At 48.7% G+C, this 25,175-nt stretch overlaps 1 protein-coding gene and 1 pseudogene across 4 annotated transcripts in view; both read left to right on the top strand.

The window, feature by feature from the left end:
* LOC136841685 (coiled-coil domain-containing protein 124-like) overlaps positions 1-25,175 on the top strand; it is a 112,878-nt gene that overhangs the window by 2,267 nt on the left and 85,436 nt on the right. The gene's annotated exons all lie outside the window — the stretch shown is intronic.
* On the top strand, positions 16,576-16,675 carry LOC136842193 (U6 spliceosomal RNA; annotated as a pseudogene).

The raw sequence follows: 25,175 nt of genomic DNA, 5'->3' as shown, positions 1-25,175 counted from the left end.
TTTTTTTCCTGGTGGGATCTTTTTAGTATTTTTGTGTACTATATATTATGTGTGATATTAATTAATATACAAAACCACAATAGCCTTCTTTAGGCTGTCGTTTCCCTAGCATGTGTCTTGGGATTGACAGCCAGGGGTGTAACATTTTCGTTCCCCTTTCATTGGCTGGGGCGTAACAAGTTCGCTCCCCAATCATTGGCTGGGGTGTAACAAGTTTGCTCCCCTATCATTAGGCCTCGTGCCCTCAGTGTACAAGGGCATAACTGTATCCCTATTCTAACTTATGCCAGGTGTTGCTCTTTGCCGCCTGCGCTGTGGAAAAGTTGCCAGGAGGGAACTTCGGAGGAGGGTTGCTGGGTGTCATTGGTAAGTTTTACTTCCACGGCGCCCTTGGTAACCTCACCTTCTACTTTGTCTCTCTCCCGATAGTTTTCTTCTCCTATCTCTCCTTAGCTCTCTTCACTCTCTTGTCAGGCCAAGATTGCGGGTGGGGGCGGCGCATTCGGGGGAGACCTCTTCTCAGGGGCCTCTTGTTTTGTAGGGCAATTCCCCTCAGAGCGAGAAGAGTCTCCCTTGATTAATCACTTTTGCTTTTTTCTTTCAGGTTGACAGTGAGCATTGTAGGCATAGTAGTAGTTGGATGGATGTCCTGCTTTTGGATATCTTACCCTGGAGGAGTTCCTTTGACGCTCTTACAGTGGTTGCTTCGGGATCGACCACAGTACCTTGATGTGATGGTGTAGGTCCACATCAGTGTCTCGGTTTCCAACTCTGTGCCCCGTTGATGTGGATTGATCGCTATCATTCTCTGGCTCTCATGTATGCTGTGGCTCTGCCTCTGGTGTATCTGTGGCCCCATCTACTCCTGCTGCGCCTCCTGTTTTGCTTGCTCCTGTTACCCCGGTGACCAGTCACACGGCAGCTCCTCTTGGTCTCCTGCCACAGCTTCCCAGTTCACTCCTGTCGCTGCTACTACTACTGCAGCTTCCCTGTTCACTCCTATCGCTGTTAATGTCGTTCCTGTAGCTCCTGCCCCAGTTATCCTCACTGTGCTTGTTGCTACTCCTGGTGTTCATGTCCCGGGCCACTGCTGTTGTGTTCCTGACTAAACTGACCTGGAGGTTTTGCTTTTTCCTGTCCATCATCCTGAAGAAGATGTCAGAGTGGAGGTTTAAGGAAGACGCCCTGTGGGAGGTAGCTATCCTCTTCTTCAGCTCTATCTTCGACTTTGTCTTCTGCTGCCTCATCCCTTCTTCTGAGGTTCGAGGTGGTCATGGGAAACCGGATAGGCCTCCATCGGCCGAAGGAGAAGAAAGCTTCTTCTTCCCCCTAGGGAGTCATTAATTGGACGTGTAAGGGGTTGCCTCCTTCTGAGGACGCAGTGGGTCTCTTGTTGGCTCTTTTTGGCCTTTGGGCTCAGGAACTGATTCGCATACCCCTGGGTTTTGTGTTTCAGGACCCACGGGCACGCAGGCTTCGGTTTGCGCTCCCGTCATCAGTTCTAGGGGTTCCACCTCTAAGACTGGTGCTGCTTCGGGCGTTCATTCGTGAGTCGCTCTGAGTGCTCGAGATTCTGTGGAATATCAAGCATCCCAAACTGGTACCGAAGAGTACTCTCCCTGTCCCAGTTCAGGAGCAGGGCGAGAGAAAAGGCCGAGGCATGTTGGTGTCTCAGCTCTTCCTGCCAGCACTACAAGCACTCACTGAGCTCTTCCCAGTGGCTCGGTCAGGTTCCCAACCTGGTGTCTTGATCCCAATGGTTCAAATGCCTGGAGAAACATGGAAGAGGTTCCCTTCAGGAGTCCTGTGGGACTTCTAAGGGACTGCCTCTCTCCAGGGAAGCAATAGTTCTCTCATTGGCTCTTCCCACCCTTGGGTGGAAACCAATTTGCATTCTCCTCTGGGGTCTGATGTTTTGGAGGCCGCAAGCATGTGGCCTCCAGAGGTCGCGCTCTTGTTGCCAGTCCTTAGAAGTCTGGGTCTAGGACTGGTTCTGTGCATGGCCCGTTTTGGTTTCTTAGGAAGCTTGAAGGAGACTGCTCCCAATGATTGTTCTTACGAGATTCGGGAGTCTTGTAGGGCTCTCGGATTCCCCGGAATCACAGCGTTTACTTGGCAAGAGGCATTCAGGTGTCTCAACACTACCTGCCAGCTGCTTTGGTTGCTGGGTCGGGTCCTGTCCTCGTGCCTCGGACCTTAGGGTACGAGCATGCAGGGTAGCAGACACAGAGTCCCCCTTTAAACCTTCTTCTTGAGGGGCTTCGGCCTCAAAGGAGTTTAGAGTTCGGGAAGTCAGCTCCAGTTCACAGCAGACAAGTTCTGCCCCGCCCATCTGCCGATTGCGTTCGTGAGATCTGCTCAGCTCACTCATCTTCGGCTTGGCTGGCTCGCCCCGCCCAGCCCCTGATCATGTTCGCATGATCAACTCAGCTTGCCCTGCTTGCCGCCCAGTCCAGATCGGCGTTCGCGTGATCGGCTTGGCCCGCTTGGATCAACTGAATCGAGTTCTCGACACTGTTCGAGTGAACTTTCTGCTCTTCCCAGGAAAGCGCTTTGCCACGGCACAAGCGCTCTTCTTCCCCTGTGCTGCAGTGATCACCTCAGTTGATTACCGCTCATGGTCTGCCTCTCCTGCTGGTCTTTCTGGCAGGACAGCTAGGGGTGCTCTTTCTCCGATGGATTTGTCTTTCTTCGGAGTTTGGCTACTGGGATTTAATTTTCAGGATCAGCCCCAGATCATTTTGTAGTACACCCAGGTAGTCAAGGAGGGTTTCTTTGGGGAGGAGAGAAACGGGAATTTTGATTTTGTCTTCTGCTGCCTCTTCCCTTCCTCTCCCGAGGTTTGAGGGCATCCCTGGAACCGGATAGACCCTGTCAGCCAAAGGAGAGGAAGGCTGCTGCTTCGTCCTTGATGTCCTTGGATGTTTAGGGACTGCCTCCTTCTGAAGAGACAGTGGGTCTCTAGTTGACTCTTCCCAAACTTCGGGTTCGGGAACTGATTCGCTTATCCCTGGGTTTTGTGTTTCGGGAGCCGTGGGTGCGCAGACCTTGTTTTGCACTCCCATTCCCAGTCCTAGAGGTTCCTCCTCTAAGACAGGTGCTGCTTTGGGCACTCGTTCGCGAGCCGCTCCTAGTGCTCGAGATTCTGTGGAATATCTAGTATCCCGATCTGGTCTGGAGAGTACTCTCCATGACCCAGTTCGGGAGCAGTGCAGAAAGGGCCAAGGCACCCAAGTGTCTCAGCTCTTCCTGCCTGCACTACAAGCACTCCCTGAGTGCTTAGCAGTGCTCGGTTGGGTTCCCACCCTGGTGTCTCAATCCTGTCGGTTCAAACACCAGAAGAAGCAGGGAAGAGGTTCCCTTTGGGAGTCCTGTGGGACTTCTAAGGGACTGACTCTCTGCTGGGAGGCAAGTTTCTTTCGTTGGCTCTTTCTGCCCTCGGGCAGAAACCGATTTACATTCTCCTGTGGGGTCTCACATTTCGGGGGCCGTGCCCTCGTTGCCAGTCTTAGAAGTCTGCATGTAAGATTTCTTAGGAAACCAAAAGCAGCCGCTCCCGATTTTTGGGAGTTTCGTAGGTCGCTCGAATTCTATGAATCATGAGTGCTTTTCTGGCAAGAGGCACAGGACAAGAGAAAGTGCCGAACGCCCAGGTGTCTCGTTACTGCCCACCAGCTGCTTCGGTTGCTTGGTTGGGTTTCATCCTCGTGTCTTGAACGTTAGAGTTCGAGCATGCAGGATAGCAGACACAGAATTCCCCTTTAAACCTTCTTCTCGAGGGGCCTCGGCCTCAAAGGAGTTTAGAGTTCGGGAAATTAGCGCTAGTTCACGGCGGTCGAGTTCCGCCCTGTCCAGTTCCGATTGCGTTTGCATGATTGGCTTGGCCCAGCTTGCTCACCCCACCCAGCCCCTGGTCGCGTTCACGAGACAGGCTCAGCTTGCCCCACTTACCTCCCAGTCCACTGCTTACCACCCAGCCTAGATCGCGTTCGCGTGATCTGCTTGGTTCGGTGCAGCTTGGCTCAGCCCTGCTTGGTTTTTCCGAATCGGGGTCTCGGCACTGTTCGAGTGAACTTTCTGTTCTTCCAAGGAAAGCGCTTTGCCACGGCATGCATGCTCTTCTTTCCCCATGTAGCAATAATCTCCTTCGGTTGATTATCACTCATGGTCTGTGTCTCCTACTGTTCTTACTGGCAGGACAGGTAGGGGTACTCTTTCTCCTCACCTGTTCTCTACTCCTCTTAGTTGTTCTGAGAGGCGCAAGATGGACAGAGAGATCCGACGAATTTGACTTACTTCGGAGTTCAGCTGCCTGGCATGCTTTGGGGTCTCTCCCCTGATTGTCTCATAGTACAACCAGGTAGCTGAGGAGGGTTTCTTGGGATCTGTCAAGGTCTCCCTCCGAGGAGAGAGATACAGAAGTTTCACGCTTCGGAAGCAGTGAGGGTCTTCCTCTTCAAGTTGGATCAACCTTGTGTTCGAGAACTTCTGGGACAGGACCTCGGCTCCCCCAATGAATAATCTTCATCACTCGCTACCCTTGCAGTTCCTGAAGGGGCCGAGAGTTTTGGGGACCGCTGCTGTCCTTGCTTACGATAGCGTTTTTGACCAGATGAACACTTTTCTTCGGACAAGTTCATTCAGGTGGAGACACCTCCTCCAAGCAATTCCTCCTTGGAGGGTCTTGCATGGGAGAAACGTCAACTCAGAGGACAGAAAGAGTCCGGGCATGCAGGTGCCCCGACTCTTCCCGCTGGTACTTGTTCAAGTGCCAAGCCAGGTCCCTGGGAAGGTACGCCGGTCCCTCAGGTCTGGACACTTGGTGAGGTAGAGAAGAGGTCCCCTGCTCAGTCTTCCTGAGGGTTTCGGCCTTGAAGAAGACTGGGGTGTGTCCAGATGACAGCGCAAGTTCTCGCCAACTGGCCGCGTGCTCAACTCTTCCGAGCCCCGACCACGTTCACGTGGCCAGCCTGGCTTGGGCGAGCCGAGTGCTTGGCTTAACGGCTTAATCTCGCCTGAGCTGCTCTGCTGTCCTCAGGAGAACGCTTTGCTCAGGTGAAAGCGTTCTTCTCGACCCGGGTTGCCGTCACCACCGCGGGTTCGTGACCGCTCCCAGCCCGCTGCTTCTGTTGGTTCTGCCAGCAAGACCAGTGGGAACTCCCGATCCTCCTCGCCTGTCTCCTCTACCTCCTGGGCTCCTCCCAGGGGCCGCGAGTCGGACAGAAAGAGCTCCAGCGAGTTGTCTCCTCAAAGTTCTACCTCGGGGGTGTACGTGCCTGGCTCGAGTCCTTGGTTCGGCCAGGTCGTATGCCCGTGTGGTGCAGGATGGATCACGGGTCTGCAGAGGTTCTCCCTCCTGCAGGGAGAGTAAATCAGGAGGACCACACCCTGGAAGGACTCGAGGGTCCTCTTCCCCAGGACATGGACACCTCCGAAATACAGAGGACATTTGCTGAGGTAATTGCGCTAATTCGTCAGCACAACGACCTCCAGGAAGGGACCATGGCCTCATGTGTGGATTGTCCGTCGCGCCTCGAATCCTTTTGGGGACCCAGGAAGGAACCCAAGGCTTTGGTGGGGCTGCTGTGGTCCACGGTTGCCTAGGGGGTCCTCGATCAGGTGAATGGTCTTGTGTCAGGGCAGGACAATTCACTACGATCGAACCGCTTGGACAAGCTACTTCCCCCTCCTCTGCCTCGTCAGAAGCGTTTGTATATGCCTTCAGAGAGGTCATTGCTACCTAACAGGTTGACATGGACCTGGCTTGTTTGGATCTGGATCTCTCATTGCAGCAGAGAATATCCCCTCCTCAGCAGGAGGCTGCAACCCTGGAAGCCACTGCCATGGCAGCTTTCCAGGCAGTCTCCTGGTTGGATCTGTGGTCTTTCACCGCTTCCAAAGTGGCTGCTTCCTTGGGCGCTATCGTACCTGGGGAAGACTCTGCTTTTGGGAGACTATGCCAGTCTGGAGGTGGAGTCATCTCCTACCTCACCCAATAGACAGCAAACCTGTGAGCTAACCTGGTCTTGAAGTGGAGGGATGCTGTTCTTGCTTTTCCAGGTCCATGGGGTCTGAGTCGCCAATGATCCTGCGGAGTGGACTGTTGCTGGGTTCTGCCTCTCTCTTCCCTAGAGAGTTGGTGGACACTGTGGTGGACAGGTGTCGGGCAGATGACAGCAACTGCCTTGTTCACCAGGCAGTGGACAAGACCTCTGGGTCTTTGCGTTCCACTGCGGCCAGGCCCTCAGGTCAGGCTAGCTCTTCCTCGGCCCCTAAGAAGTCCCAGTCTTCAAAGGGATCCCGTGGAAACGCCCAGCCTTCTTCTTCCTCTGGAAAGGGTGGGTCTTCCTGCCCCTTTCAGCCCGCTTTCCAGTCTGGTAAAGGGGGCAAGGGTAAGAAGAAGAAGGGGAAACGTTAGGGGCGGCGTTCCCCCCCAAAACCCTCTGAAGGGGGCGGGTGCCTGTCGAGCCATTGGGCAATATGGCAGTGATACGGAACCGAGACCTGGATAGCGGATGTCCTTCGGGAGGGATATCAACTACCCTTCGAGTATCGGCCACCCCTCACCTACACTCTGGTCCGTCTCCGCACCTATGTCCAAGGAACACCGAAGGACTCCGCACTAGAGCAAGAAGTGCAAGCCATGCTGAGCAAGGGTGCTGTGGAAGTCGTGTCAGACCAGTCCCCAGGCTTCTACAGCTGTGTCTTCCTCGTAGAGAAAGCCACAGGGGGATGGAGACTGGTCATAGGCCTTTCTCCCTGAACTGATTCATTCGCCAGACTTGTTCACGATGGAAACAACGTGTTCTGTGCTCGCTTCCATCAGGGAGAACAACTTCATGCTTACGGTGGACTTGAGGGATGCGTATTTCCAAATACCCATTCATCTGTCCTCTCGCAAGTACCTCCGCTTTATCCTCTGGGAGACGGTCTTCCAATTCAGGGCACTCTGCTTCAGGCTCTCGACCGCTCCCCAGGTGTTCACGAGAGTCTTCTCTCTCGTGTCAGCTTGGACCCATTCCACGGGATACGTCTACTGAGGTATCTCGACAACTGGCTGGTCCTGCAGGACAGGGATCGACTCCTCAAGCTTTGCCACTATCTTGGAATCATGGTGAACCTTGAGAAGTCGGGTCTTACCCCAAACAGAGGATAAAGTACCTGGGCACGCTGATAGACATGGTAGCAGCGAAAGTCTTTCCCTTGGACTCTCGTATCAGCAGGTTCAGGCAGGCAGCACAGCTGTTCCTGTCTCAACAGGAACAGCCAGCCCAGCAATGGCAAGTCATCGCTGGAGAAGCTGGTACCTCATGGGTGTCTTCCCCTGCGGTCTCTACAATGGAGACTAAAGGAGTATTGGTCCCAGTCCTGAAACCCCTAGTCCTTTCTCATCCCTCTTTCAGAGGAGGTGAGAGAGGACCTTCGCTGGTGGATGGACGACAGGAACCTCTTTATAGGAGTATCCCTGCATACTCCCCCTCCAGACATGCTGCTGTTCTCAGACGCATCGACCGAGGGATGGGGCGCACACCTGGAGGAGTTGCTGACTTCAGGAGTGTGGTACCAAGATGATAAGCACCTTCACATCAACATCCTGGAACTCAAGGCAGCCTTCCTGGCTCTCCAAGAGTTCTGGGATCGAGTGATGGGACACTCCGTGGTACTGATGAGCGACAATACTGTGCTGCAGTAGTGGCATACATTAACAAGCAGGGATGTCTAGTAACCCCCCCGCACCACCAGTTGACAATGCAGGTGCACGAGTGGGCCCTGGCCCATTCAGTAGAGCTGTCAGACAGGTACATTCCAGGCAAGAGGAATGTTGTTACAGACAAGCTTCAGCCGCCAGAATCAGGTGATTGGAACCGAATGGTCCATTCACTCGGAAGCCACGGAAGGGCTGTTTGGCCTGTGGGAGCATCCAGTCATCGATCTGTTCGCCACCCAGCACAACAGAAAACTCCAGGTCTTCTGTTCTGTCGTGCCAGACCCCTGGGCCGCTGTGGAGGACGCACTCCAGCACCCATGGGACAACCTCTACGTATATGCCTTTCCTCCGTTCTGTCTGATTCGCAGAGTGATCAACCAGGTGATGATCACTCTGAATCTCAGAATGATTCTGGTGGCACCCAAATGGCCTTGGTAACCCGACCTGCTAGCCCACCTTTCCAAGGCTCCGAGAGAGATCCACCCCCTGGCCCAACCTGCTGTGTCAACCCCACGTGGAGCGGTATTACCAGGCAGTGCAATTCCTGTGTCTTCATGGCTGTAGGTTATCCACCATCTCCTGTGAATGAGAGGCTTTTCATGTCGCACAGCAATGGAGATGGCCGGGTACCTCAGACAATCCTCTGCAGTGGTGTACCAGGGAAAGTGGTCCGTCTTCTGTGGTTGGTGTCATGGAGGGGGTATCTCTCCGATCAGAGCTACTGTTCAGCAGGTTGGGGATTTCCTCGTTTTCCTTCGCCGAGAGAAGCTTCTCTCCGTTTCAGCTGTAAAAGGCTACCGTGCCACACTCAGCCTAGTCTTGCAGCTGAAAGGAGTAGATATCTCCTCATCCTTCGAGATTTCCCTCCTGATGAGAAGCTTTGAAAGATCTTGCCCACCCAGGGATCTCAGGCCCCCTGCGTGGGATGTGACTCTTATTCTAAGGAGCCTGACTTGTGCACTGTACGAGCCTTTATGAGAGTTGTCAGACAGGTATCTGACCCTCAAGACCATTTTCTTGCTGGCCCTGGCATCGGCAAAGAGAGTTGGCAAACTGCACGGACTTTCCTTCGATGTTAAACACTTGAGGGGATGGGGATTAGTTACGCTCAATTTCGTCCTGGATTTCGTGGCGAAGACCAGAATCCTTCAGTCCCTTATGCATGGTTTGAGTCTTTCACGATTCCCTCCCTTGAAGACTTTGTAGGTAATGAACCAGACGAGATGCTACTGTGTCTGTTAGAGTGCTGTGGCACTATCTGAAGAGGACTCGACGTCTCCAGCCTGAGTGTCGACGACTCTGCGTTAGTACTGGCTTGATCAAGAAAGAAGTATCCAAGAAAACGATCTCTTTCTGACTTCGTGAGACGATAAGGAGCGCGTATTCTGCTGCTGGAGAAGACGACATTGGTACGCTTCGTCCGAGAGCTTCCAAAGTCCACAGCATTGGTCCGTTCCTTGCATTCCAGGGGAACATGTCGGTTTCAGGTGTTGAAGGCAGGTGTGCGGTCCCAACAGACCACCTTCACCTCCTTCTACCTCCGAGATGTTGCTCACAAGTCCTTGGACACTTTTTCCTTGGGTCCTGTGGTGGCTGCTCAACAAGTTGTGTAGTTAACCCGGCTCTTCTAACAGGACAGGTTGCATCTCGCCTAAGATGCACGGTTGTGATTGGGAGAATGAATGTGGAGTGACTGACCTCTCTTCTTTCTCCCCATCTCGGCTCTCTTCCCATAGGCAGGGAGTGGACGTGCCATTACATGCTGGATCTGGCGGTCGATGCAGGTAAGCACTCAATTGGGAGCTCCCATTCTATTTTCCATTCAGGTTTATAGAAGCAACCCCACTCCTTCCCCTTGCAAGGTGGGGAAGGAGACCATGGCAGTAAGACAAACCCAGGGCTTGTGATTGACTTAATATCACTGACTCCAATTTCTTCCTAGCCTAATTTGCAAGAACTGACAATTCCTCTTTCACGCAAAGGGACCCAGAAGTCTGACAATTGATCCCGTGTTTCTTACAACCCGATCATTTTGTCAGAGGCAGTTTTCCCTTCCTCGCTGTATCGACCAGGAAGGGAAGACAAGGTGTGGTGAACTCCTGTCAGTTCTTAGAGACTCACTCAGATTCCTCCCTCCAACCAGTGAGTCTTCCTAATGTAAAGGACCAACGGTTTGTATATCGTGTCGGAACAAATCACAGTTTTTAAAAGTAAAATGTATTTTTCCTAACTATACAAACCCGAGGTTTTTTACATTACTTTTCATGCCCACCTCATGCCACCCCTCAATCTGATACCTGGGCTGAAGGGCAAATTGGAATGTTTACATTCGGGCAGGTGGTACTCCTGCCTCCCAGATGGTAGTTACCGTAACTGCCTAACCACCTTGTTCAAAAGTTCAACGGCCGTTTCCAGCCTTAGCTGAAAGTAATTCCTAATGTAAAGGACCTTGGGTTTGTATAGTTAGGAAAAATACTATTTACTTTTAAAAATTGTGATTTTTATATAAGTGACTTACCAAGTTATTACATAGTTACTAGCTTTCTACACGGCAGTCTAAGAATTCAAATTTTGCAGTGGAGCTACTATTGTTTGTGTAGGTGACAAGGTCCTGCTCATTTTCAGGACTGATAAGTACAACTCAGCAAAGAGCTTCATTTTGTTTTCTGCCGGCTCCCGACTAACATCGGTGGATTTGTGCAATCATTATCATAATTTTTTGGATATTTGTCCAGTATTGGTGAAGTATTCGGATTTTGCTTTTTCAGTGTGCGCCAAAGATTTTCTTCTGCTATTTAGTATTTTGTTAGCCCTGTTAACTTTATTCTAATTAGCCAGGATGTCTGACTCCTCTTCTAGTGTTTGGTGGTGTTCCGAAGGTTGTAGGACTAGATTAATTAAGATCTCTTTTGATTCTCACACTAAATGTGTGAAATGTAGGGGGCAGGACTGTAATATAGATCTTGCTTGTTCAGAATGTCAGGATTGGGGTGAACAAAAGTGGAAAGCTTTGAAATCACACTTAGCGATAGGGATAGAAAGAGGAAGGCGGCCCTTAGAACCAAGAATAATGCTAGTTTAGCTCCTGTTCCATTTCCTCCTGTGATAGAAGATAGTGTTATTTCTTCTCAGATCCCTGCTTTGTCTCCAATCCTTAGCCCTCCTACTTCTTTGCCTCATACTCCTTTACCAGGTTTCCATGCTTCCAGTCTTGACACCATTGCCAGCCTCGAATCTAGGTTTGACAAGAAATTTGAATTGCCAACATGTTTATGGAGTTGGGTTTGTCATTTAAAGCCTTTGTGGAAAGGTCTTCCAGTGTTCCCAGTGTCAGTAGTGCAGTGCAAAGTGACAGTGTTGTGCGTGTTGAGGAGGTGGCTACCTGTCCCTCCAGCGCTCCTTGATGAAGGTCCCTGTCCTGCTCCCCCGCACGAGGGAGAAGACATACCGGAGATCCAAGAGAGGCTGGTGGGGTTTGCCCACAGGTAGTCGCCCCCTCCGCCGAGTCTGCATCCTTCGTGCAGCTTCACTGTTCCGCCTCCAGACAGCCCGAAGTTTCCAAAGGTTTTCGAGTGCCCAGTGCTTGTTCCTAAGAACTCTGATCTTCCATGAAAGCACTCATTGCCCTCTTCTCTTTGGTCTCGCACTCACGAGTGCCAGTCTCCTGCCAGGAGCGTGTCCCTCGTGTCGGCGCCACACTCTGGTTCTTCAACCTGAGATGTGCCAACTTCTGTCCGCTCAGCACCAACCTTGCCTCTTTTGCACTCGCCTACTCAGGAGGATTCTTCCTTAACCCCACTTCATCATCAGCTTGAGGATCTTATGGGCTTTTTGAAGAAGTCTTCGTCTTCCAAAGGCAAGGATCCTTCTTTGTCTCTGATTTCGTCAGATGAGGAAGAAGCTGAACATGACTCCACTCCTTCGGTGGCTTACTCCATTTTGCTGAAGTTCTTTTTGGCAAACTTTCCTGACTTCTTCGAGCCTGCCTCTTCAGCTTTTCTTGTGTCTACCTTCCTCATGAGGAAGAACTGTACAGAAACTGCTTGTCTCCCCAAGTTAGTTCTTTCCTCCTCTTCAAGAAAGTCCTTCGAGAGGTGGATGGTTGGTTGGCCTCAAAGAGGGAACAAGGTAAAGCAGCCTTTGCCTTCCCTCCTTCTAAGCTCCTGAAGAAGTACCGTTTCTATGTTACCAGAGAGGCTCCTTCATTGGGAGTTTCCACCTCCTCCCAAGGGGACTTCTGTGTTTTGGTTGATGCTACTCGTCGAGCTGCATTCTCCTAGGCCAAGATTATGTTTACTTTGCTCGATCTTGACCATCTTGTCAAGAATCTTTTTAAAGTTTTAGAGATTTTCAGTTTTTTGGATTGGACTGTGGGGGCTTTGGTGAGAAAAGTTGAGGACTGTCGAGACCTTGCCGAAGACTTTGCTTCTGACTGGCTTGGTGTCTTATCATGTTGACAAAGTGGTCAGGGATGCTTCCACTGAACTTGCTTCCCTTTTCTCGACGGGCATCCTTAAAAAACGGGAGTTGTGGTGTTCCTTTGCCACCAAGGGAGTAACATCTACACAGAGATCGGCGCTCTTGTTTACTCCCTTAGACAAGACTCATCTTGTCCCTCAAGATACAGTTAGAGAAGTGTTGTCAGCCCTTCAGAAGAAGTCCATTACGGACCTTTTGGCTCAATCTGCTAAGCGCCCGAAGGAAATCCCCTCTGTTTCCAAGTCTTTCTTGCCCTTGCAACTGCAGCTCTTTCATGGAGCATGATCAAGACCTCAACCCAGACCTCGAGCTAACCTGCATCCTCTCTCGTTGTCCATCAAGAAGTCAACCTTCAAGCCTGCTGCTAAGACATGAAGCTTCTGTCCTTCGTGTGCCTGTTGGAGCCAGGCTACATCTCTTGGGAGGAATGGAGTCTCAGAGGGGCAGACCCCTGGGTAGTCCAGGTGCTGAGAAGAGGCTACTCCATCCCTTTCAAAGAGAAGCCTCCCTTGTCCAGATTGCTAATCACCTTGACGGCCTACTTGGTAGGCTCTGAGAAGTTTTTGGCTCTTGCTCAAGAGGTAGTCCTTGATTCACAAAGGGGCAGTAGAGAAGATATTGGATCATGCGTCAGGAAGTTTTTACAACCAACTGGGGACTGGAGGCCCGTTCTGGATATCAGGGCCCTGAATTTATTCGTCGTGAAGACAAAGTTTTGCATGGAGACGACCCGCCGTCATGTCCTCCCTCCATCAGGGTAACTGGACGGTCACCCTGGACATGCAGGACGCCTATTTCCATGTTCCTATCCATCTGGACTCTAGCAGATATCTGAGATTCATGTTTTGAGGCAAAATTTTCCAATTTTTGGCCCTTTGCTTTGGTCTGTCCACAGCCCCTCAAGTTTTCACCAGGATCCTCGCTCATCTTGGGAAATGGTTTCATCTTCTTGGGATCAATTTGTCCCTCTGCTTGGACAATTGGCTTCTCTGCTCCACGTCGGAAGCTCAGTGCGCAGAGGACTTGAAGAAGACGCTTCGCCTAGCACAAGAGTTAGGTATTTTGATAAACCCTCAGAAGTCACAGTTGACTCCGACACAGAAGATTTAGGGATGATTCTGGACTCTCGAGCTTTTTGGGTTTTTCTATTCCCCAAAAGGATTGAGTCTTGTCTCCAGACAGTTCGGGAGTTCCTCTCCCTCTCAGTTTGCTTAGCTGTCCAGTGGACAAGTCTCCTGGGCATGTTGGACTCAGTAGAGCAATTTGTGAGTTGGGCAGGCTTCATATGAGGCCCCTGCAATTTCATCTGAAAGCAAGCTGGTGCAGGAAGACCCAGCCTCACTCCTTTGTCTTCCCCATCTTATCAGAGATCAAAGAGGATCTTCGATGGTGGTTTTCAGAAGAGTGACTTCAATTAGGGACATCTCTTCTGCCTCTGAACCCCAGCATAGAGTTTAATTGGATGCCTCAGATCTAGGTTGGGGAGTCCTTTTAGGGAATCAAAGGGTTTCAGGAACATGAACGCCGGGTCAGGAGGACCATTCACATAAATGTCAAAGAGCTAAAGGCCATCTGTGGGCCTCATATTGTGATCGAAAATAATGATTAAAAGCCACAATTGGATCTGCTGGTAAGACAGAAAAGATTACAGTTTGCATTGCTAGTATATGTGGACAACACAATTATATTATTGTGGCTTTTAATCAGCGCTTGTCTTATGTCCACAAGCCGGGAGACTCACTCCTTTACTCTCTGCATGACAGCGAAGAACCTCCTTCTTTGGGCAGAGCGGAATCAGGTCACAGTCATTCCTCGCTTTATTCAGGGAAGAATGAACATCTTGGCAGATGAATTGAGCCGTCAGGTCCTGCCGACAGAGTGGACCCTAATTAGATCCCCTAGTCAGTGTCGATCCATGGAAGCTATGGGGCAAGCCTTCCATAGATCTCTTCGGAATGTCAAGGAACCCCCGCCTGCTTCTCTTTTGCTCCCCAGTTCCGGACCCTCAAGCATGGGCAATGGATGCCATACTATTGGATTGGACAAGCTTGGACTTGTATGCCTTTCCACCATTTGGATTGATCAGGGAGGTGATCAACAAGGTGTCGTCTCACCAGAACATCACGATGACCTTAGTTGCTCCATTCTGGCCCAGGAAGGAGTCATTCCTGGACCTGCTGCATCTTCTTGTGGACTTCCAAGGCTTCTTCCACAAAAACAGTTGCTGCTCAGACAGCCCCACTTCCTCAGGATTCAGACTGTCAGGAGCCTCGTCAGAGCGAAAGGTTTTTCGCGACAAGCTCTAGAGGCTATTGCTAGATGCAGGAGAGCTTCTAGTAGGGTCCACCAGCCTAAGTGGACCATTTTCAGAAGATGGTGAGAGAGCAATAAAATCTCTTCTGAGAGACTGTGAGCCAAATAGCAGATTTTTTACTCTTCTTGAGGACCTCCAGAAAGCTGGCGGCTTCTTCAATCAGAGGATACAGGTCAATGCTTGGCTCAGTGTTTTAAGCATAGAGGCTTGGACCTGTCCTCTAATTAGGATCTCAGCGACCTCATTAGATCTTTTGAAACCTGCAAGCAAGAGAATCCTGGTGCAGTGTCTTGAATTTAGACCCTGGTTTTGAAGTGGCTTTCAAAAAACCCTCTAAAAACACTCAAGTAGAATCTCCTGAAAACTTTTGTTCATGAGACTTACCTGCCAGATATATATATAGCTGTATTCTCCAAGTCCGACAGAATTTCAAATTTCGGCACACGCGTGGCCGGTCAGGTGGTTAGTACCCATTCCTGCCACTGGGAGGGGTATCAGGAACCATTCCCATTTTCTATTCAGATTTTCTCTGTCGCGGACTGTCAACACCTGTTGTCAGTTCCTCCGCCATTTGGATTTCGAAATTTGTTGTCACTTAAGTATTTTGGTTGTTTTTGGTATTCGACTGGATCTGTGACTTGGCATACGCTCTTTGTGGACTGTTTTTGATTTTGCTTTTTGACTTTTTCTTATAATTAAGATGTCTTACCTCTAGCTATCGAGTCTGTAGTTTGGTGAATGTAAGGTGAGGCTATCGAAGACTTTGATAGTTCCTCACTCTTTATGTATGATATGGGGGTGTTCAATGCTCTATGATAATCGGTAATGAATGTGTGGGATTGTCTGAGGGTGAGTGGAAGAAATATGAAGCCTATATGCTTAAATTGGAGCGTGATAGGCTGAGGAATCTTCCTCCTAGAGTGCATCCTTAGATGGACAGTCAGGGTTTTCTCCTACTAGTAACCCTGTAGTAAATTTTAGTACTAACCCTGTAGTTTGTTGCTGCACCCTGGCTCTCGTGTGGAGTCATGCGTGCTCTTGAAACTAAAGTGAATGCAATTCAAACGCATAGTGTTAGTGCTAGTGCCTAGTGTTGTGGAGGGGGCGTCAGATCGGCCTATAATGCCTCTAGGCCTGGACCTCTGTCGAACTCCCAGGACCAGGGAGGGGCATGTCGAAAGCCGCATGAGGGTTACGGCTTCCCACCGATCTGGCGCCCCTTCGCAGGTCCTGATGACGCTACCCAGGCTGCCAGGGATCGTGTCAGCACGATCCTGAAGGATTGCTTCTCGTCCTCCGACACGTCCTCCCTGCCTGGGGTTGGAGCTCTCGGTTGGACTCTCGCCCTCTTAAGAGAAGCTTAGAGGAGAGGACGCTTCACGCCCTCTTCCTCTGGAGACGTTTGTACTCTTCCCCAAAAGTTGCGTGGATATTCCTCTGCAGAAGAGAATAAAGTGTTTTTCGAATGATCACGCTACTGACCCCTGTCGCTACAAGGCAAGGGCTAGAGCTTCTTCCCTGTGAAGGAAGTATACGCTCTCGCCCCTCTTCCTTCTCTCCAGGTTCAGCCCTTCTCCCCGAGAGAGTGGCTTCTCCAACGCGTAAGATTTTGTTGGGTTTGCAACAACAGCTGGATGCTCTCATGAACCTTTCAAGATTCGAATCTGCCTGTTAAGAGGTACAGACTTTCACCTTCGTCTCCTGCGTCTGCTAGATGTTTTGGAGGCGTCTGTCGCCTAGAGAGTGTTTTAGTGGCTTCCTAATCGTCTTCCCGAAAGTTGAGGTGTTGGCCTTTTCTCTTGTCTCGCGCCAGGAGCGCGTCTTGCTCTTCGTGCTTCACGCTTCACGCCCTCACCTTGACGCCGGGCGCTACGCTTTCAGCCATGACGCCGCGCGCCACGCTGTGTGAATCTCTTCTAGTACTTGCCACGGAGCCTCTCGCGCGTCACGCCATGACGCTCGGCGCTACCGCCGCGATATAGCTTCAAGTCTTGTGTTGACGCTGCACTCCAGTTGTTCATCATGTCGCACAACTACCCGCTTCAACATCTGATGTCCTTCTTAATTTAGCCAGTACTTGCTTCGCAGTAGTATACTAATTGGAACGATACAGAGAAGATTAGCATGGCTCTTTCGCAAGGATGACACGCTAATCGAAATCGTTCCACATTTTATGTTTACTAACATACTCTAGTTGGACTTCTTTCGTTATCAGACTGGAGTTCCCGCCACGATCTGTTTCGAACTACTTTCACCACTCCTCCAAGACCCACCTGCGGAAGAACATCCTCTTTGTCAGCCTTTGTATGAAGAGAAACTTCTTTCGATCTTCTTCTTCTGATTATCAGACTCTGGCTTTTTTCTTAGGGATCTGTTTCCTGAGACTTTTCAACCTTCGCTCCTCTCTCTCCACCTTGTCCGAGTTGTCTTTGTCTTAAGGGAGCGTTTGACGAAAAAATCGGAATCAAATTTTCTGGGATATTTTTTATATGGCATCATACATATCTGACTATCTTCTCCAAAGTTTTATTTAAAAGTTCGCCACAGTTAGGAGTTATAAACAAAACAGTAACCTATCATAGTCAAATATTACATTTTTCATATAATGTAATGATATTGTCTGTATATCGGTGGTAATTTCTTTAGCTATGGAAATAATATATCTAATGCGATCTAACTGGCAACCCTGTGGACTAGTGCGCATCAGCGAAAGACAGGAATGCCGCAGGGCAGTCAGTGGCAGTCAGTCAGTAGCAGCTCAGAGCTTGACTAAAGTAAGCGTCGCTGGCCAACCTCAGCCGTGTTTTCTGTTTACTTCATTTATTTAGCGAAGTTATATTGCTTTGCAGGTCTATTTTTGGCTTTTCATTATGTCATAAAAACATCAAACTATTGCTGGCAAGCAAATAAATACACAGAGAAGCAAAAATATCGTTTTTCAAAACTAAAGTTATCGACATTCAAACTGCATCTCCTTCATAACGCTTTGCACGATCTCAGATGATACAAAAAGTAAGCAAAGCTAAATGTTTGCCTGAAAACAAAGGGGCTTCCATGGGAAGCAACACGAGACCCGCACCACGAGAGAGAGTTTTCCGGAAGGAATGTCACTTCAAAGAGGTAGCAAGTGACTCCTTTCATCTCCAGACTCCCTTTGCAACCAGGCTTCATTTTGCACAAGCCTGGAAAGAGTGGGGCAGACGTTTGGTCCCTCCTACTGTTAGAGAGAGGTTACTTGATTCCCTTCCTGTCTCCTCCTCTTTTGTTTTTGTTTCCCAACTGCCTTCCTGTCAAACAGAAAATTGTTTGACCTGCTCGAACAGATGTTCGAGCGGAGAGCAGTGGAACAGGTCTTGGACTCAGTGTTCCCGGGATTTTACTACAGATTGTTTCTAGTCCCAAAACTTTCAGTAGGCTGAGACCCGTCTTGGACGTCAACAGGTCAACAACTTGGTCCGAAGGAAAAGTTCAAGATGGAGACCTAGCAGTCAATACTAGGACCCTTCATCCCGGGATTGATGGTATCTTTGGATCTCCAAGATACTTATCTTCACGCCCAATTCATCCACGTTCGATGAAGTATCTCAGGTTGTCTTGGGGGACTAGACGCATTGTTCAGGGCTCTCTGCTTTGGACTCTGCATGGCGCCATACCACGTTGAAAACACCGCTTCGTCCGATCAGCCTGGTTAAGCAACGCTGGGTCTGGTCAGTCCCAGATGGGTGACCGCCTGGGAACACCAGATGCTGTTGGCGCCACATTTTGCTCCGGCGGGTGTTTACCGTCTCATGAAAAACGTTGCGATGCAGTTGCATCTGTCGCACGCCAGGATCTCACTCTTCTTGGACGACTGGTTGATTCGGCGTCGTCGGTTGGCGGTATCTGGAGGACCTTCAGTTGACTCTGCAACTCGTGAAGTCCCTGGGACTTCTGGTCTGTGGAGAAGTCGCGCTGATCCCTCACTGTCCATTGTGTCTGGGAATTCAGATGTATTCAGCGGCTTTATAGCGTCTCGTGCAAGAACGCAACTTCTATGTACGAAAAGTCTCGGCCTTCTTGGGAAAGGAAACATGCTAGGTGAAGGAAGGAATGAGTCTGCTGGGGACCATTTCCTCGCTGGAGAAGTTTGTTTTCTGGGGGAGTCTGCATCTCAGGCCTCTTCAGTTCTTTTTGTTGGAGAACTGGCAAAGCAAGGAAGACTTGAAAGAGGAATTGAGAATTCTTCCTTATATAAAGAGGATCTGTAGTGGTGGCTTGATCCAATGAAATTGCAGAAAGGGATCTCCCTCAAGCTTGAACCCAACCTAGTGTTGTTTTTCCGACGGGTCGTCAACAGGTTGGGGGCAACACTGGGAGAGGAAGTGTTAGGAACCTGGAGAGAGGAACAGGTGTCCTGGCAATCATCAAAGATTTGGCGGCTATCTTTTTAGCTCTCAATTCTTTGAGGTCCAAGTTTGTCGTGTAGTTCGGACAACACTAGCAAACTCGGACAATACTACTTGTTCCCTGTTCAGCCTTGCAAGAGAGATTATTCTTTGAGCCTATGCTCGCAACATTTCGATTCTCACAAGTTTTGTTGCAGGGTCGAAAATGTTAGAGCAGACCTGCTCTGTTGGCGCCATCAACTCCTGCGAAAGAATGGACCCTTCATCAGGAGGTTTGCCAAGATTTTTGAAATTTTGGGGTCGCCATCTTGTGGATATTTTCACGACCTCAAGAACAGCGTAGGCTCCTCTATAAAGCTCATCTGTACTCGACCCTGGGGCAGTTAGATAGAATGCTCTTCCTGGGATTGGGCGGGAATAGATGTTTCATTTTCCCGTTCTAAATTCTGGGAGAAGTCATACGCAAGTTCATGGCCTCACAAGGGACGAGATGACTCATCCCCATTTGGGCCTTGACCACTGGTTCTCGAGTTTCTCTTCTGGTTGGTAGGCGTTCGAGGACCCTTCCTATGAGCAGACCTGCTCGCACAAACCCCACTTCACGGATATCTTTGAATCTCCCCGCTCTGAACCTGACTGCTTTCAGACTATCGAAACTTGGTCAGAGCGAAGGGGTTTTTTTCTGGCCAGGTGGCAGGAGCCGGCCATCGCTAGAGCCAGAAGTTCTTCATCTAAAGGATATATCTAGTAAGTGAGCAACCTTCAAGGTTGGTGTAGAAAGAAGGGGCTTTCCTCTTCTCTATCACTGTGAGCCAGGTTGCGGATTTTCTCCTTTACTTAAAGAAAAACTTCGATATAGCAGTTCCGACTATCAAGTGTTATCGGAGCATGCTTTCGATTGTATTCAGACACAGAGGATTAGCTTTGTCTGACAATAAGGACCTCCACGATCTTTAGCTCTTTCAAGACGTCCAAGGTTCCTCAGCTAATTTCCCCTGCTTGGAACTTGGACGTAATGCCTAAAGTTTTTGATGTTTAGTCCTTTGAGCCCTCCACTCTGCATCTCTTAAGGATGTTACTCGAAACGGCATTCCTCACGGCTCTGGCTGCGAGAGTGAGCGAAGTTGAAGGCCGTCATGTGGCTTCAAGGAACACAATGCTGTCTATTCTTAAGCCTAAGTTCTTGGCTAAGAATGATAGGTCTTCTAACCCTTGGCCTAGACACTTTGAAATTAAAGGTTTAGCAGACCTTATTGACAGGAACCTGAGGGAGTTCTATGTCCAGTTAGAGCTCTCAAGTACTGCCTTAAAAGAACACAGGACACTGTGGTCCCTTGGATGTTTATAGTGTTCTGTGAGGCAACCAGTTAAACCTATGTCGAAGAATGCACTGGCATTCTTCATTAGGGACGCCATCAGAACGCACACTCTAGTTGTGACTCAACTAAGTTGTTGAGAGAGTTAACGCTCACGAGGTGAGGGCACTTGCTACCTCCATGGCGTTCAAGAAAAATATGGTACTCAGTGACATTTTAGTGCCACATTTTGGAGAATCAATTCATTGTTTTGCCTCACACTCTTGGCTAGATGTTTAGGTAGCATACGAAATTGCTTTTAAGCTGGGACCATACATTGCTGCTTCAGCAACCTTGGGGACAGGTAACTCTGATCCTATCCTTTTTAATTGTGTTTTTGTGGTTGTTGGGTCGACTACTGAGGCAGTCTTCCCAATCCTTTGCAAACTAATGCTTTAGGTGTTGGTTAGGTGGTTAGTAATGCTCTTTTGTCCTCTTTGTATGGTCTATGATCTAGTCACACACATTGTGGTCACGCCCCGTTGACAGATCATCTAGAAGTCGCCAGCTATATAGGTCACTACCTGCGCTGGGGTCTCTAGTAAAGCAGAAGCAGACTAGAGTGACAGTAACCACTCAGTCAGCTCGCTATCAGATAAGGAACCAAAATAATTTTACCAATAATTGGTTTTTCCTAATTCTTGGCTGTCTCTACCCCTCCAAAGGTGGTATTCAGCTATATATATATCTGGCAGGTAAAGTCTCATGAACAAAATGATATTTTAATGATAAATAAAGTTTGTTAAGAACTGAGGAGAATCCAAGCTATGGCCTCATTCGCCAGTTATTAAGAACGGAATCCTCGGCCCAGAGGAAGAAGAGAGACTTTTCTTTGTCCTGAGAGAGCCTTGAAATACTATCTTCAGAGGAAAAAGATCAGAGGACCCTCCGACAAGCTTTGGTGCTCAGTAAAGAACCCTTCACATCCTCTGTCGAAGAATGCCCTTTCTTCCCTAGAAGTTTGATTACAGAACTGATTCTCAAGTTCAAGAAGGTGTTTACCTTACCTTAAGGTCAAAGTTCATGAGGTTCAGGCTGTTTCAACGTCCCTGGCTTTTCAGCATAACATATCTCTCAAGAACATTGTACAATCAGCATTTTGGAAGTGTAGATCAGTGTTTGCTCCACATTTTCTTAAAGACGTGGAAACTGTATTTGATAACTGTTGTACTTTGGGCCCTTTATTCATGGTTGGCATGGTGTTGGGAAAGAAAGCTTAAGGGGCTGTCTGTCCCTCTACTGTTTCCTCGCCTTGTTGTAAGGTTGTTGAGTTTAAGTGATGGAATACCCGCCAGTTTTTAATGGTCGTGGTGGTGGTTTTTAATTCTGGTTGTAGGTGACAGTGTTGTGTTTTTTATTCTGGTCTATGCCCAGGGCAAGGGTGCTATTTTTGTCTTTGTCAGCCATCGGTGAACTTCCATGGCTGCAAAGTACCCACTGAAGTAGGGGCAGCTCTTGGCCATATTGCCACGCTCTTTACAGGTTAAGATGAACGCCAACCAGAGGCAGTATCCTCCCTGAAGGAGCTCTCCCTTACCAGGTGTAGTAAGCGCAACAAGCATTGACTCAATGCTAGCAACCTTCCTAGTTGAAAGTCATTATCTTTACTAATGTTTTGTATTAGAATATGTCCATGGTTCCCACCTCTTCTCAATGTGGAATCAGCTATGTAATTGCTTGGTAAGTCACTTGTATAAAAATGACATTTTTATGATAAAGTTTTATATATACTTACTTCCAAGCAATAACATATCGGAGCCCGCCTCCTCCCCTCAGTGGACATTGGGCATCAAACGAAGTGATCCTCTCTGCTGAGTAGTACTTATCTCACTCAGTGGGCAGGACCCTGTCACCTACACAAGCAGTGGTAGCGCCACTCAGAAAATTTGAATTTCCTTACACTGCCATGTAGAAAGCTAGTAGCTATTTAATTGCCTGGTAAGTATGTATAAAACTTTATTACTGCAATACACTCCTGAACACCTGAATTTGGTTTCCCACTAGCCTGAACAACTCTCAATTACCCATCCCACTAGTGGGAATTTTAACAGCCAGCGTTACCAATGCTGCAGGTAAAATATTGTCACTTGAGCTACCATAACAAACAGTTGGCAACGCTTTTACAGGTGTCTGACTGACATGTTGTTTTCGCCAATTGCTTTTGTTTGGCGCTGCTGGAAGGTTGTTTTCTTCTGCAGTGCGTGGTTTTAATCCTATTGCCCGACTTGCTTTGTATTTTGGACTTTTGGTGAAGACCTGGATTGTATTTAACAGTTTTTCTCCTGGATTTTCTGGATATCTTCGACGTGGAACGTCTTTTGGATTTGGACTCGCTGGTTCCCGGTCTCGATTGCTCATCATGGACTTTTTCACCTTCTACTACCACGCCATTGGCTTCTAACGTTGACCTTGACTGCCCCTACGACAGGTGGACGCTGGCGCTATCGCTTCTTCCTGCAAGAGACGGATGAGTACCTTGAGACACGAGGACATTCTGTCAGGTATGTAGGAAGGTTAAGTGATGTGCAAACTCATTGCAATGAATGTTCCGATTGGAAGGCACAAGAGATGGAGGAACAAAGTCATCACAAGTCTTTGGCTAGTAAGGCGGCAAACGCCGGTCAGATTCTTCGTTGCCTCAAGTATCTCAGGCTTCTGCTACAGATCCAGTTGATGGATTTAGCGAGTTCAGAGGTAGTCAAACAGATAGAGGATAGGATTGCAAGTAGTATGGAAAAAATTAACAACTAGTCTTTTCAACATTTCTCAGATAAGGATAGTAGTAGTGTTAGGTGTCTAATCCTTCTTCCTTTTCAGCTCTCCTGCCTGTTCCAGAACCAGCTGCAACAGGTGCTGAGGGTAATGGAGAACCGCAGCCTCCAAATGGGTAGGTTCTCCTGCCCCTTCGGCACGGAACAGGCAGTGAAGGATCCCCCAACCCCCTTGTAGTATTGATAAATTTAATGTTTATATAAGTAACTTAAAAATAATTACATAGCTATAGTTTCTAGGATGAAGAAGTCAAAATTCAGAAATTTCTGGTAGTGCTCTTTTTGTTTTGGGTGTAGGTATTCTGCCCCTCTCACTATCAAAAGAATAGGTACAGCATAGCTAAAGAGCTCATTTTGTTTCTGCCAGTTAATGACTGAAACACGAGTTACTAGCAGCTCTTGTTTCTGTTTTGTCGGATGGTCGGAGATCGTCCTGGTAAAGTAATACTTTTTGCTTTTGGTAAGTTTCCCCTATCTAGCTTTAGCTAGAATTTGGATTATTTCTTCTGATATTGTGACTTGTCTAATTGGAATTTTGACCATTATGTCTGACTCTGTCTAATTGGAATTTTTACCATTATGTCTGACTCTGTCTAATTGAATTTTGACCATTATGTCTGACTCTAATTGGAATTTTGACCATTATGTCTGACTCTGTCTAATTGGAATTTTGACCATTATGTCTGACTCTAGTTTGTCTAGCATTAGGTACTGCAGCAAAGGCAGCAAAACTAGGCTCACGTCTGCAAAATATGACTCGCATACCATTTGTTGTACTTGTAGGGAACAAATGTGGTCTGGAATTGAATTGTGACAAATGTAAAGACTGGGAGAAGAGTAAATGGAAGACTTTACAGACACACTTCCTAGACAAATTGCAGCATGACTGAATTAGAAAAGCTACAGCTAGGGCTGAAGCTAAGGCTTCCTCTAGTATAGGTCATTCTCCAGGAGTTGATATTGATGTTATGCCTATCCCTTCAACGCTTCTGACAGCTTTTTCTCCCATTTCCAGTCCTCCAGCTTTTCCTGTCACTCCATTGCCTAGCTCTCATTCTGCTGAACCCATGCCATTGCCAGCTTTGGAAGTCACTGGTAGATCAAAATTTAATTTACTTATCAATGACTGTTTTCCAGATTGGGAACTGTGCCAGGTCCTAATGGACAAATTTAATAGTGTAGTGTTGAGGGAAGTGTCAGTGGGGGGACGGTGGTTTATCCGACTGATGCTCCTAGAACCAGGTCCCTGCTAAACTCCCTTGGCAACATGGGAGGAAGCAAACTGGCGGTCCAAGGGAGGTTGGTGGAAGAATGACCCACGTCGTGCACCTTATCCAAGCCTGTTGTCCACCAATCCCAGGCTGCAGAAGAACGCCATTGGAAAGGTGTTCGAATGGATGCGCTGCTCTATCTTCAGTGATTCAGATTCTCCTGGATTTAAGAAACGCTCAGACCATTTTGCCAATATTTCTGGCCATTGAAACAGGCCTTCCCTTCAGCGCTGGTGGATTCAGATTCAGCCCCGTCAATCAACGCAAGATCTGATCAGAGAGAACGTAGCCCTCTCCTTCTTGTAGTTTTTGGGGGAAGCCAGCGAAGATTCTCCTACGCCCCATTCAGGTGAAAAGTTTTCCACCCCAAATGAGTGTGTGAAGTTCAGCAGCTGCTGGGTGACAACTGAGTCTTGAACCCCAGTGTAACATTAGTGGTGAAATGATCACAACAACCTCCAGATCGTTCTAGCATCCAAGCTTTCCCATCTCAAGAGCACCCATCGTCGAGCACCCATGGACAGTTTTTTTGAAGGAAGGATACAAGATTCCCTTCCTTTGTGAAGGCCCAGATTCCACAAGAAGAGCCCATGTTTGACTGCTCGGAGTGGGGAACGCCAGATCACCAAGAACAGGTGCCCATCCTTGATGCTAAGTCCACTGGACAATAGAAGTTGTTTCAAGGAGTCAGTGTTTTTCAAAAGCAGGTGGGTGCCCAATGTCTGTGCGTCCAGTCCAGTTCTGGGCGCCTCTCAAAGTCCACTGAACAAGTTTAATTTCTCTCACCCAATGGAGAATCTCCAGTATTGATGCACGCAGAGAGAATTTCTGGATGTTACTCAAGATCCTACAGGACGCCGCTTTTCACTTGATAAAGTGTTGAGCCTTCTTC

The sequence above is a fragment of the Macrobrachium rosenbergii genome, chromosome 9, assembly GCF_040412425.1.
Source record: "Macrobrachium rosenbergii isolate ZJJX-2024 chromosome 9, ASM4041242v1, whole genome shotgun sequence".
Lineage (NCBI taxonomy): Eukaryota > Metazoa > Arthropoda > Malacostraca > Decapoda > Palaemonidae > Macrobrachium > Macrobrachium rosenbergii.
The sequence above is the reverse complement of the archived record's forward strand: the minus strand, read 5'-3'. Positions and strand labels throughout refer to the sequence as shown.